The 13,430-nt window shown below is 54.7% G+C and overlaps 1 protein-coding gene across 12 annotated transcripts in view; it reads right to left on the reverse strand.

Moving 5' to 3' along the window:
• The window catches only part of SULF2 (sulfatase 2), a 128,041-nt gene extending 114,872 nt beyond the window's left edge, over positions 1-13,169 (reverse strand). For 3 of the 12 annotated variants that reach the window (XM_070588480.1, XM_070588476.1, XM_070588470.1), the window contains exon 1: positions 5,394-6,022. The gene's annotated coding sequence lies outside the window, so the exon portion shown is untranslated. Of the gene's footprint in view, positions 1-4,696; positions 4,845-5,190; positions 6,023-13,020 lie in introns of those variants that run through there. The other 9 variants (XM_070588478.1, XM_070588472.1, XM_070588477.1 and 6 more) reach the window with 5 other exon arrangements.
• Between the last annotated feature and the right edge of the window lie 261 nt (positions 13,170-13,430).

Consider the following 13,430-nt stretch of genomic DNA (forward strand, 5'->3'; position numbering starts at 1 on the left):
CAAAGGTCACGTCCTCAGAGAGGCCTCCCCAGACCACCTGCCAACAGTGGCCCCCACCCCTACCCCATCATGCAGTCATTTCCCATCATGTCACTATTTTGTTTCCACTGCAGATTTTGTCACTTTCCGAGAGAGCCTCGTTGGTGGGCTTGCTCGTGTATTATCTGCCTCTCAAGCAGAGAATTCCTTCTCAAGCATGCAAATTCCACGAACGCAGGGTTCTCGCTTATTCATCATAATGCCTAAAGCAGTGCCTGGCACATAGTAGCCGCCCAACAAACACGTGCGCACTGACAAACACATGGCACTCCAGCTCCCTTCCAGCATCCGGGCCCCTGGGGAGCATGATTCAGTGGGGCCTACGCTTGGAGTTTTTAAACAAATACCTCCAAATGATTCTCATGGTGGAAGGTTGGGCAGACCCTGCCCAGCCACCAGAAAGCATAGAATCAACGCCACCTTTCAGACACTAAGGCAGAAAGGTCAGGTCTCCAACGCCTGTTGACCCCAGGGGAGAGGGAAGGGAAGCTGCCCACCCAGCAGCTGTTTCCATGGTCCCCACCTCGACCAAAATGGAGATAGGACCACCCAACCATCATCTCACATTAGTCATCCCCCTCATCACAGGCACTGCTCTTGGACTCCCCAGCAACCAGGCTCCCTTTCACAGATGCCCTCTAGGGTTTCAGGGTCTCAGTCAGTCTGTCCCCAGCTCCAGGGCAGGGTCTGTGAGCCTGGCCTGAGCCCACTGTCTGCCACTCACGCCCTTAGTCAGTGACTGGTCTGGAGGGAGCACATGACATAAGACAGTCCAATCAGAGGGACGCTTCGGGCTGGGTGGGCATCATCAGAAAAGAGGCTGCTCTTTCTGTTGGGCTCAAACCAGAGAGGAGGAGAGGAGAGTTCTTCAGCAGCCAGCTCAACACCTCAATTACGGCAAGAACCAATGTTTACCGAGGGCTGGCCTGTGTCAGACGCTGTGCTAAGCACTCGACACCGACGATCTCATTTCATCCTCTACCGCAAACCAGGAGACAGGCGCTGTGGTCATCGTCATTGTCAGATGAGGACACCGAGGCACAGAAAGGTTAAGTAACGCTCCCCAGATCACACAGCTGGGCAGGCGGCCAGGCAGTCTGGCTCTCTAACTATGGGCTGGGGACAGCAACCAGTCCCATGCAAGGAACAGCAGGGATGGCGAGGAACAGACTCTCGTGACAAAATCTGAGCCCTGATGCCCGGCTGTGCCTGAAGCTAGAGTTACCGTAGCATTTTCTGGTTATGAAAGCGAACAAGTCCTCTTTTTTTCATTTTATGCTGGTTTGAGATGTTTTTTTTCTTTCTGTTGCTTCCAGGAGAAAGGATCCTGATTCCTTTACAGAGCTTCTAGGAAAATGCCCTTCGCTGATTGTCCATTTGCAACTCGCACACAGCAGCTGCTCAGTAAACACCAGCAGATGCGAGTGGAGACTGTGCTTACCCTCCCCATTAACTGCAGGGTCTGCAACCCTACACCCGACCGCGGCCAGCCGGAGGTCGCTTCCCCTTTTGGCTGCACGCGAGACCTCGTTCCCTAGCAACCATGTCAATTAGGCAATCACGCCATTTATCAGGATGCCAATTAATTATAATGATCTTAATGATCTTCCATTTAGGTAGTGCCTTAAATCCGGACCGGGGCATTGCAGATGCCCCACCAGGGCCCATCTCGAGGAGGCCCATGGAAGACAGGCCCGGGCGCAGCCTCCCTCCCATGCAGGTCAGCACTGAGAGGCCCCATTTCCACATCCACTGGCCACACAGGGCCCAGGACTGAAACAAAGCACCCTGGACCCCCAGGCCCACCCCTCCTGGGACAAGTCAACGCGACTCCATCACCAACCACAAGAGGGCGCATCTCCAGGACAACCGAACCCTTCGCCATCGTGTTCTCAGTGGGGCAAATGCCGCCTCAGATCTCATGCCCCAGCAGACATTTCCCTTTGCATCCTGACCAGGGGAGAGCGTCCTCGAGGGAATAAGAAAACGTCCTTGGGCAAGCACATATTTTCCTCAGGGCAACCCCTGCCCCCAAAACCAAGATATAAGACACCCCCCAGCAGTGGAGGTTTTTGGAGAGAAGTGGCATTATGGAGAAGCTTCTGCCTTCCAAAATTTTGTTTAAATATGTTTTCTTCCTCTGTGCATACGTTTCTTCTGCATTTGGAAAAAAGGCCACGGTCATGGAGTAAGGAGGGTGCAGTGGGTCAGAGTGGACCCTGGAGCCCCAAGGCCCCTTGAATCCCAGCTCTACCACTTGACCAGCTGTCATCAAGTCACGATCCTCTCTGTGCCTCAGTTTCCTCATCTTTAACATGCTGACAATCATAGGACACACCTCACAGGGTTCTTCTGTGGATTCAATGAGTTATTATCTGTGAGGGCTTAGAATGGTGCTTGGCCCATAAAACCCGACATAAGTGTTATCTATCATCTTAAGTCTAGACAAAGCCCTTTCTCTTAACTACAAGCTGCTCAGAGATGCTGACACTCTTGTGCAGATCGAGGCTTTTGGTCTTTTTCTGGGGGGCCAAAGACTAAGAACAGCTTGACGAAGTTGGGTGACATCTCCCCTCTGGCTGACTCAGGAGACCAGAAGCTGCCCCCCTGAGGCAGGTCCCAATGGATAAACTGAACAGATCCAGGGAAAGGGAGGGGGGAATGTTGTCCCCAAATCAAGGAATGGACTTCAAGCATCAGCGTGTGCAGCCGCCCATCGGCTAGGTCCCCGGGATGGCAGCTGAATGGAGCTGTCGGGCGGGGGACACACGCATGCACAAACACAGTCACACACACACACACACACAGAGTCTCACACACAGCCACACCGGCCTCCTCCAAGCCCAGGCTTTCTACAATCAACTCATCATTCCACTCAAGTCTGAAAACTTAACATGTTATTAGGGTTTCAGAAAAACCCATAAATTCAAATTAAAAAACCCCAATAAATACACACAAAGCCCAAGCCCAAACCCACACTAACTCTTGGCCGTGGCCGTTGTGCCAGCTTCGCGCATTTCTGTAGTAAACTCAGTCCGGGGAAGGCAGATACTCCCTGTGCACCCGTCCAGCTGCCATCATCCATGTGCCACCCTCACCCTGCGAGCTGCTCACTGGAAACTAAACCACACACGGGACAGGCTGCTCGATGAGCCTTCTCTCCTCCACCAGGTGGGACGAGCAGAGATGGGAGGGGCTCCCTCACAAGGTGAGTGGTCTGCAGCCCGTCCCCCGCCCTTCTGCTTTAATTTAATTACAGCCCTCCCGTGGTTCTGTAACGGAGCGAGACGCAGTCAGAAATCCCCTTCACCAGGAACCACGAGGTGACAGTAACTCCTCCGGCTCCGGGAGCGCCCCGGGGGTCCTCCCGGGGAAGCCCTTCCTCCCCGCTTCTCAGTCCTGCTCAGGAGCAGCCTCTGCTCTCCGCCCCAAAGGACCGGGGGGCGGCCCTGTGGGAAAGAGGCAGGGGACAGACGCAGGGGCGAGAGGGCGGGGGTCCCGACATGCACAGATGCGCAAATACCCAGATTCAAACATAAGCTGAATGTAATTACTTGGTTAATTAAATATTGACTTTTAACTCAAAGAGTGATTAAAACAAGCTGCAGGGAAGACTGTCCAGAGAGGAGAGGGGGCAGGGAGGGTTCAGAACTTTGAAGAAGGCGGGGCAGGGGGAAGGGGTTGTCAAAACGAAGGTCTTCGCGCGTCCTAGTGTGCGCAGGCGCCTACTGTGTGCAGGGGGCGTGGCCTTCAGGCTCCAGGCAGGTGGGGAACTGCGGACAGAGGTCACTGTGCAAAGACTGGGATTTGCGGGTGTCTCCTTACATTTTTCCATCTTGAGCCCGCATCTCTCTTACCAGGCTGCCCTCAAAGTGAACTGGAGCCTCTGGTGCTCACGAACGAGACTCAGCTCCTCGGGTGTCCCTGGAACCTAACGCGGTGGCTGGCGGGGGTAGGGGTGGGTGCGGGTGGGTGCCGGAGGTGCTCTATGAATGCTTGTAGAACGAATGAATGAACTACTATAAAGAATGTTAAAAAGAGGAAAAAAAAGGGCACTCCTAGAAATCGCTGCAGCTTCTCCATCAGACTTCGGAAACCCTCGGGAGCCCGGGGAAGGGGAGCATCTCTCGACAAGGCGATGAGAACCGACCCGGTCTGGGAGCAAGTTTTTCTTTTCAATCCTATTTGCCCTTTCGGTATCTGCGAGCTCCCAGTCACTCTGGAGATCCGTCCACCGCTTTCCCGTGTCCTGCCCGGACAAGCCCCACGTGGTCTGGCTGCTAGCCGCTCCGCTGGGTCTCAACTCAAAGGGGTCAAGGAGGCCATCCCCCTGCGACCGGCGGGCCCAGGCGCGCTTCCCCCGGGGCCTCCAGGGCTCCGCGGGGCGCGCCCGCGGGTCAGGGCGCGGTAGGAAGTCCTTGCCCGCTCGCTCAGCCCGCCGGCGGGGTCAAACGGGTCATCCCTCTGCGGCCCGCCGGCGCCGGAGCCTCGCTCCAGCCCGCGGGTCCCCCTCCGCGCGCTGCGCTGGGGCCGGAGCCGGGCGGTCGGGACCGGCCCCGGCTCACCTGGGCGGCGCTCGCGGCCGCGCTCAGCCCAGGGCAGGCTCCGGCCGCGGGGAGCCCCCGCGCCGCCCCCCGGGTCCCCGCGCCCCACTCACCAGCGCGCACGGCCCGGGCGGCCTCACCCGGCGCGGGGCGCCGCCGCCTCTGCCGCAGCCCGGCCGGGCCGCGGGGCGCAGGGGACTCCGCGCCGCTGCTGCTGCCGCCGCCACCGCCGCCGCTGCTGCATCCCCGGCGAGTGCGGCCGCGGCTCCTCCTCCCCTTCCTCCGCCTCCTCCCGCCTCTCCGCCCCCGGCCCCGCCGCCGCCGCCCCCGGCCCCCGCCCCGGCGCGCCGCCCTCGCCAAAGTCCGGTCCGCGCCCCGCCCGGACCGTTCTTGCATCGCCCCGGCCCGGCCGGCCGCGCAGCCCGAGCCAGCCCCTTGGCACGGCGCGGCCCGGCCCCCCGCTGCCTGCCGGCCGCCGGCCTCCGCGCGGGGGAGGCGAGCGCGCGCCGGGGCGGGGAGCGCCAGCCGGGAGCCGCGGGCGGCGGGGCCGGGGCCGGGGGACCCGCCGCGGCGCCCTCTCCGCGCCCCCCGCGCGCGAGCGCTTTACCTCCGGCTCGAGGGTCGCGCGGCCCGGCCGGCCCGGCCCTGCGGTCCCCGGCGCACGGCCCTGGCCCCGAAGTCCGGCCCCGGACGGGGCAGCGGCGGAGAGCGGGGGTCCAGGCAGCTCTTGGCCTCCGAAGCCTCGGGTCCCGCCGGCCGCGCTCCCGGCGCCGAGCGCGCACCCTCGCCGGGACACAGACGCACACTCACCCGACACACACTCGCTCCCGCTCGCCCTCGGCGGAGAGTTGAAACAGCTGTGGGATTCGCCCAGGAGCTGGAAATGAGGGAGGGACGCGAGCCAGAGCCGTGTGTGTGTTTGTGTGTCTCTGTGTGTGCAACACACGAGGGGGGCATCTCTAATAAATCAGATATCGCAATAAAGTCAGGAGGGCCATCGATCAGGTCCACTTGGCTGGAAACGAAGAGAATCCTTGCCTCTTTCCGCTTTCTTTTCTCCTCCCTCGGAGCTGGAAGGAGCCAAGTGTTCGGCGGGGCGTGCGACAGCTCCGGCCGGGCGCTCCCCTCGTAATGACACGTTAATAAATGTTTTCTTTTATCTGCTTTCACAAGGGCTTGCCCGGGTCTGCAAACACCCCGCCGCCTTTGCAAAAGCCCGGCGCTCGCCTCTAACCACACACGATCGCCTAGGGAGGGCCAGCTCGACCCGGCCTCCTGGACCGCCGGGTGGACTGCCCGCGCGCCGGGGAAGCTCCCCCAGACCTCAACTCGAGCTCAAGTGAAAATAGCCGCCGTTGCCCAGAAATGGTCCGGGAACAGGAAAGAAAGGAGGAGAAACCGGCTCCCTCCGAAGCCGGAGGAATTCAACTCAAGGTGGTGCTGTCGACCGCGGTTTCCACTGCACCCAGCGCCACAGAGGAGCCCCGAGGGGGACGGGGCGACAGGGGTGGGACAAGAGCCGGCAGAGAACCAACTGGTAGCGCAGAACACAGCTGAGTTGCTAAAGGGAACAGAACCTGTGGCAGATAAGTTTAGTCTACTTGTAGGCGAGAGCAACTTATTTAAAGCTAATAATCCTATGGGGTAAGTATTATTATACCCATAGTACAGGTGTGGAGACCAAGTCACAGAGAGGTAAAGTAACTGGCCCAAGGTCACACAGTTGTACGTGGCAGACCCAGGGTTTGAACCCAAGAAGCTTGGCTCCAGAGTCATGCTGTTAAAATCCCAGCCCATTGTTGCTTTTCAGCCCAGCATCTCCTTTCTCTGGCGTAGTCTTCTTTCAGGCTGGGCAGGGTTGTCATACTTAGTAAATAAACATTCAGAAGGTCCATGAGGATTTACTTATACTAAAAAATTCCTCGTCGTTTATCTGAAATTCAGATTGGGTGACCTGACCCAGTGGCGGGCTCTAGACTCTCTCCACCAGAATCCCCCTTAGCTACCCGGATCAATTTACAGACTAAATAAATCAGAAAAACCTGGAACTTGCTTTTCCAAGTCAGATCCCAGCACCATTGAAGATGCTGATCCTCTGCTCTGCTTTTGCCTTGAAACAAAATGTCACGTTTACTTCTTGACCATCACCCACCAAAAGATAATGGGGACTCCCTCTCCTTCTGCCTTCTCTCTGGGGAAGGAAGGACACATTTACTGCCGCTAGTACGGTTTTGTCTAGCAGACGTGTAAGACAGGCCGTGTATGTAATTTAAAATTTTCTAGTAGCTCCGTTAAAAAGTAAAAAGAAACCAGTGAAACTGTTTCAATGATATAGTTCATTTAACCTAGCATATCCAAAATATGTCAGTTCAACATGTAATCAATATAAAAATTATTAATGAGATGTTTTACATTCTTTGTTCTTACAAGTCTTGGGAATCCATTGTGTGTTTTATGCTTACCCACACCTCAATTAGGACCAGTCGCGCGGGGCTGGAGGTTCCCATCCCGGACAGCGCAGCGCTAGTCGGCCCTGTGGTCCACTGCTGAGTGTTTCTACCAGGTTATCTCATGTAATCCTCTTAACAATCTTTCAGGAAAACTGGTGATCAGAAAGGTGGAGAGATTGACCAAAGTCACAGAATTGACAAGTGTGATTTTAACCCATTTGAGGCTGTGCCTGGCTTTGGGATGTGTGTCCTCTGCATCAGTTCTCTCACTGGGTCCTCAGAGCCGCATGGGGTGCCTCGGGGGTCTGGGGTTGGGGAGGGAGGGGAGATCAGCTGGAAATGATAGCCGCCTTTTGCCTGCTTTTTATGTTGAGTTCCGGAGAATATTTCAGAAGCAGGGGGATTTCCACTGCAAGAAAGTTGAAAAACACGCTGCTTTCCTTCAGGCCTCAAGTTCCTGAGCCCAGCTCTCCCCTCCCTAAATGGGCCCTGCCACAATTTCCTCCTCTTTCCTTCTCTCCTTATCAGGGAACCCCAGGAACGGAGGGCAGCTACGGTCCCCTGCGAGGGGCTCTCGGTGGGGCTGAGGCCGTATCATTGGATCATCGTTTTGGGTTTTTATTCTTTCCATTGTCGCTGCTCAAGACCAAACACGATGATGTCTGTGTTTGCCTCTTACCCTTTGTTAGGGAGTGGGGCACAGATCTTGTGTGAGTCTCTTTGTGTGTGTGTATGCCTGTGTACACGTGCACACACCTGTGTGTTTGCATGTGTGCATGTGTGTGTGCATGCATGTGTGTGTGTGTGATCCCTGCAGGCAGGTGCTTGGATGGGGTCTCAGGTCAGGACTTAAGCCTCCAGCTCAGAGGCTCACGGGGTCGGAGGGTCTGCAAAGCGCCCTCTGGTCATGTTGCTTTCCCCTAATTCACAGCAGACGCCACTGTCCTCTGGGTCTGAGGCCTCAGCCTGAGTTTCCCAGGTCCCCTCCAGGCAGGTGGCGGCTCCTGGCCCCATCGGGAGCTCAGTGTCCGCCTGGGAGACTGGAGGGGCCTCAGGGGCACAGATGATCCCCAGTCTGGGAGGTCGCTCAGCCAGGACTCAGCCGGGCCTGGGTGGGGCCCTCCCGGCCTCCTGATTCTCCAGCATCTGCCCATCCCCAGCCACCCCGGCTGGCACAGCCTTCCTCCTCCGTGTCCCTCGTCACCCGACGGCCTCTCTCGGCGTGACCGTCCTGGCTGGGTGACCAGGCTTGTCAGGCCCTTCATGCATTCCCGACCCTCCCCCGCCCCTTGGTTTAACCTCCAGGGGATCTTTCTATTGACACCTGCACGCCTTGTTTCCTCCTCCTGCGACTTCCTTGGCGGCCGTCTGTGCAGATCGCCCGTCTGGTTCTATCCACCTGGCACAGCCGGAATGCTGCTCTGTTTCCTGCACTCCCATGCAACAAGTAAAAAAAAATCATTCCTGCTGTGTGTTTTTTTATCTCTGTCGAGAGGCTGAAACTCAATCCGATTGTCCAAGTGCTTCTGGCCGCATTTGGGTCAGAGTAGACGGAGTTTGATGAGGGTCGTAAAATCCAGGCTTTGAACGGGTCTCAAATTGGCGCATGAAGGAGAAACACGGAGAGTAGAAACATGGCGGCGGCAGGAGGCTCAGGAATGTGAGCTGCAGAACCGGGTGCAGGTGCCTTTAATAACCCACAAGCTTGGCTGTAACTTGCTTCTAGAAACGCAGAGGAGGCTGCAGGGTCGCCCTCAGAGGACTGGGATCGAACTTCTCAGTTCCCTACTCTTGCACAGCTTTAAAAATACAAATCCCAGCATCCTCCATAACAACGTAAGTTTGTGGTTAATTCTGCTGAGTTTTCACTTACACCCGAGCTGTCTTGTCGGTAGAAGTGCAATTGTATTAGAGAAAAACTGTTTATACTTCTTGAGAGATTGTGATAATGAAAAATAGCACCCCAAACCCCCATTAACTAAAAAGAACATTAATTGTGTTTCATGCTGCCTCCCCAGGCCGGCGGGCTGACGTCGACATGCTTTCCTTCGGCAAAACAGGGCTAATCTTTGCAGCACGGTACTCATTTCCCCCCTTAATTACACGTAATTGTGTAGTCTAATTTATTCTAACGCCCGACGCCTAAAAGTGCACATTCATGAATCAAGGGTTAGATTGGGAGGCAGGAGAATTACAAACAGGTATAATTGCAGTCTCCTGGGGGCTGCTTATGAGCGATCTCAAAAAGCGATGATGTTTACTCTGAATTCTTACTAATGAAAGACAGTCGGGCTGCCTCCAGGTAAGAACACAGATCACAGTGACAATTTGTCTAGTCCCTTAACCATACACGGATAGTTCTCTTTTGGATAAGCAGGCAAGAAAGATGAAATATGTGAATTTCACGTAATTTGTGATGTGATGAAACACACACACAAGCAGCACTGGTCCACGGGTAACTGAGTATTTAAATGGGTCACCTGGCCCCCAGCAGCACGGCTGCACACCTCTGGGGACAAGGCAGACTGGTGCGTCCTCGGTGGCTGGTAGTTTTCCTAAGGGGAAAAGCAGGGTCCATTTGACAGTAAATGCAATTCCATTTAGTCTCTCTCCGTGGCAGCACACCTTGTCTTACAATCGTCTTCCAGAAAAATCACTTGTGAGCTTTGATCATAATTAATCAATTACTGTTAATGTTGGTGGTGATTTCGTAAAAGTGGAATGGTGACTTAGTGCTGCCCCAGGGTCGAGATACTAACCAGCCTGGACTCGGCCCCCCGTGGCTGATGGCTCCTTAGCTGAACTCCCTGCGTCTCAGTTTCCTCATCTTAGGAATGGGGAGAATATTTTGTTTTGTGTCCACGACCACTGTCTATTTCCCCCTCCCCACCGCCACTGCACACAGTCCGTATTCAGTAGATAAGGTTGGAGGAATGACTATACCTGTGTGTGATGTTTTCAAGCAGAAGAGGTGGTAAAATGGAGTGGTGAGGACTCCAGCGTTTAGAGACAAATCCATAGAATTTCCATTGCCGTGCTGCCACTCGCCAGCTGTGTGACTATGGGCCTCTGTCTCCTAAACCCCTCTGCCAAGTGGGGACGATGACAATGATCTCTAATTCCTAAGTTGTCGTGAGTTGCTAATGAGTTTGTATATGAGTGCGTAGAACAGTGCCCAGGCGTTGCAACCAAGCTTCCTTGTGCACTTGTAATTAATGTTCAATCGGCTGGCCGGAGGCCCGGGCTTTTAAGCACGACTGGCCGCTCCCAGGCTCACACAGAGACTGTCTCCAAGCGTCATGCGCCAGGGAAAACTTCTTGGAAGTGCTGATGCAGCCGCACCGTTGGCCACATGCTGCCCCAAGGGAAGCCGGCCAGGTCAGCCTTTGGCCTGGAAAAGGCTCTCGTTGTTTACAGTGGGCACCTGGGCTGATGTTGCAGCCCCTGCGGCGAAATGTTTTGACTCTCACCCCTGAGACCAGCCCTCGGAGGCTCACACGGGAACCAAGGCACTGGAACCTGGAGAGAGGCGGTCAAAAGGAGACCCCTCTCCCCACTGGCGGACACTGAACCCAGTGGTGTGGGCTCCTGCTCAGTGGGTGCCCTCCCACGCCCCTCTGGAAGGTCGACTCTTATGACTTCTACCTTATTACTGGCCTGTGCATTTTTTAAAAAGGATATTAAGTACTGGATGCCCATATGCAAGGGCGTATAGGTAAATACATGGTTTTCAGCTAAAGTCGCAATAAAAAATGAGTTAGGAAATCAAGAAAAGTGTTGGAAATTTGGACAATAAAAATTGCATCTAACTGGAGATAAAATAAGGTGGTCCGGGGGAGTGTGTGTGGAATATGGATATTTGCTCCTTTGGGGAAGGCGGGAGAGGTGTTCCTAGCATCTATTTGCCCAGTTTTTATAATGGGATCCCTACTTTCCGTTGGGGAAACGGTCCCTACCCTATTTTCAATCCCCGAGGCTGTAGTGGAACAGCTTTGACTCCTTGGGCCTGTGCCTTGGACGTCTCCAATCTGGGCCCTTCCAGGAATCAGAGATGCTCCAGCTGGCCTCGAAAGGGCAAATTGCTGTTTCGTGGAAAAGGCCACTTGGCAAGGACTGGCCTCCACCTGACAGACAGCAAAAAAGTGGGAATCATTGTCTCACAACCATAAGGAGCTGAGTTCTTCCACAGCCAGGGAGGGTGGGAGAGGACCCTGAGCCTGCAAAGAGATCACAGCGATAGCCACCTTCAGCCAAGGGCACTGAAAGCAGCCTGCTGCGACCCTGAGGAGAAGACCCAGCTAATCCATAGCCAGATTTCTGACCCATGGGAACTGTGAGATAATACATTTGTATTGGTTTAACCTGCCAAGTTTATGGTACTTTGTTATGTAGCAATAGAAAACTAACACATTTGTGAATACCTAGGTCAAGCTGTACCTGAAGCCAGCCAGATAACACTGGAACTTTCAATTATGTAAGCCAATTAATCTATTCCTTCCTCCCCTTCTTTTTTCTCTTAAGCCTGTTTTTTTTTTAGCAGAGGTCCCAGGATTGCATCCCATTGACGTGGCTTATTTCACATAGTCTTCCCTGAGCCGGTCATTAAGCCTGGGCACATGACACGTGGTGCTGTAATTGGCCCTGTTTGGGTCACAGGCCTGTGCTGGGAGCTGTGTGCGTGTGTGATTTGCCATCATCTCATGTGTGTCTTACACCCCGACCCTGAGGATACAGACTTCTGTGTACAACCTCATGTCCTTCCTGGTCCTATCTTGGTAGCTGTGGAGGGTGTGGGAGGCTGTGTGGCCTCATGGTTTAGGGCAGGAGTTTTTATATAAAAGGACAGAGAGTAAGGAGTTTAGGCTTTGCAGGCCACATTATTACATTCTTTTTTTTTTTAAATAACCGTCTAAAAATGGAAAGGCCACTCTCAGCTCATGGGCCATACAAACACAGACCAGGTGGGTCAGGTTTGGCCTGCAGGATGCCGTATTCAGAGCCCTGGTTTAGGGCAAGGCTCTGGAGCCAGATGGTTGGGTTCAAATGCAGGCCCTGGGCCAGGTCCTTCACTTCCCCAAAGCCTGGTTTCCTTACCTGGAAAACGGGGGACAATAAGAGTAGTGGTTGTGGGGGGCTGGCCCAGTGGCGTAGTGGTTAAGTTCACTCACTCCACTTTGGTGGCCCGGGGTTCACTGGTTCGGATCCTGGGCACGGACTTGGCACCTCTCATCAGGGCACACTAAGGCGGCATCCCGCATACCACTACCAGAAGGAGCTACAACTAGAATATACAACTATGTGCTGGGGGGCTTTGGGGAAAAAAAAAAGAGGAAGATTGGCAACAGATATTAGCTCAGGGCCAATCTTCAAAAAAAAAAAGAAAAAGAAAAGCGTAATGGTTGTGGAATCCAATGAATTAATGTGCGATGCCATCAGACAGTGTTTGGTCCAGGGTCTGGGTTATGTGCTATTATTTTCCGATTCCCATCCCCCCAGGTCTAGGAGCCCCCGGGGGAATCTCCAGAGCTGACACTTATCTAGACACCACCACGTCACACCTGCATGGTCCCCATGGTGGCACCTGGAGGGAGATGAGCCTCAGCTCTGCTCCATGGAGGCGGCCTGGGGCCCTGCAGCAGGGGTGTTACTGCAGGAAGGGGAGGGCAAGGCGGCTACACCTGCCCCTGGGTTGTCTGGTCTTAAAAAGGTTGACTTGGCTCCCATCCCACTGTACCGGACTGAACAGCATCCCCTGGAAGGCATGTCCACCTGAAATTGCAGAAAGCGACCTCATTTGGAAAAAGGGTCTTTGCAGGTGTCGATTGTTAAGATGATGTCATACTGGGTTAGGTGGTCCAATGACTGGTGTCCTTATGAGAAACCAGGGACATAGAAAGACGCACAGGGAGAAGGCCATGTGACGATGGAGGCAGAGATTGAATGATGCAGCTACGAGCCAGGGGGCGCCAAGGATGGCTGGCACTCACCAGAAGCTGGAGGAGGCGAGGAAAGGTCCTCCTGGGAACACCCTGAGGGAGCTCGGCCCTGCTGACACCTTGATTGCAGACTTCCGGCCCCCAGAACTGCGAGAGAACACATTTGTGCTGTTCTAGCCTGCCCCGTCTGCAGTGCTTTCTTACGGCAGCGCCAGGAAAGGAGGTCGGGCCACTCCTCCTCCCTCGGGGTGAGTGTGAATGACGGTGGTGGAAAGAAAAGTCCCCACGGTGACGCCAGAGTAGGGCTCTCAGCCCCGGCCCCACACCAGAGATTCTGACTTCATGGCTTAGCAATGTATGGGTCTAGACATGGATATTTTTAAAGTAACAACTTCGTTGAGGTATAATTTACCTACCATAAAATTCACCCATTTTAAGTGCACCATTGAATGATTTTTCAA

The sequence above is a fragment of the Equus przewalskii genome, chromosome 21, assembly GCF_037783145.1.
Source record: "Equus przewalskii isolate Varuska chromosome 21, EquPr2, whole genome shotgun sequence".
Lineage (NCBI taxonomy): Eukaryota > Metazoa > Chordata > Mammalia > Perissodactyla > Equidae > Equus > Equus przewalskii.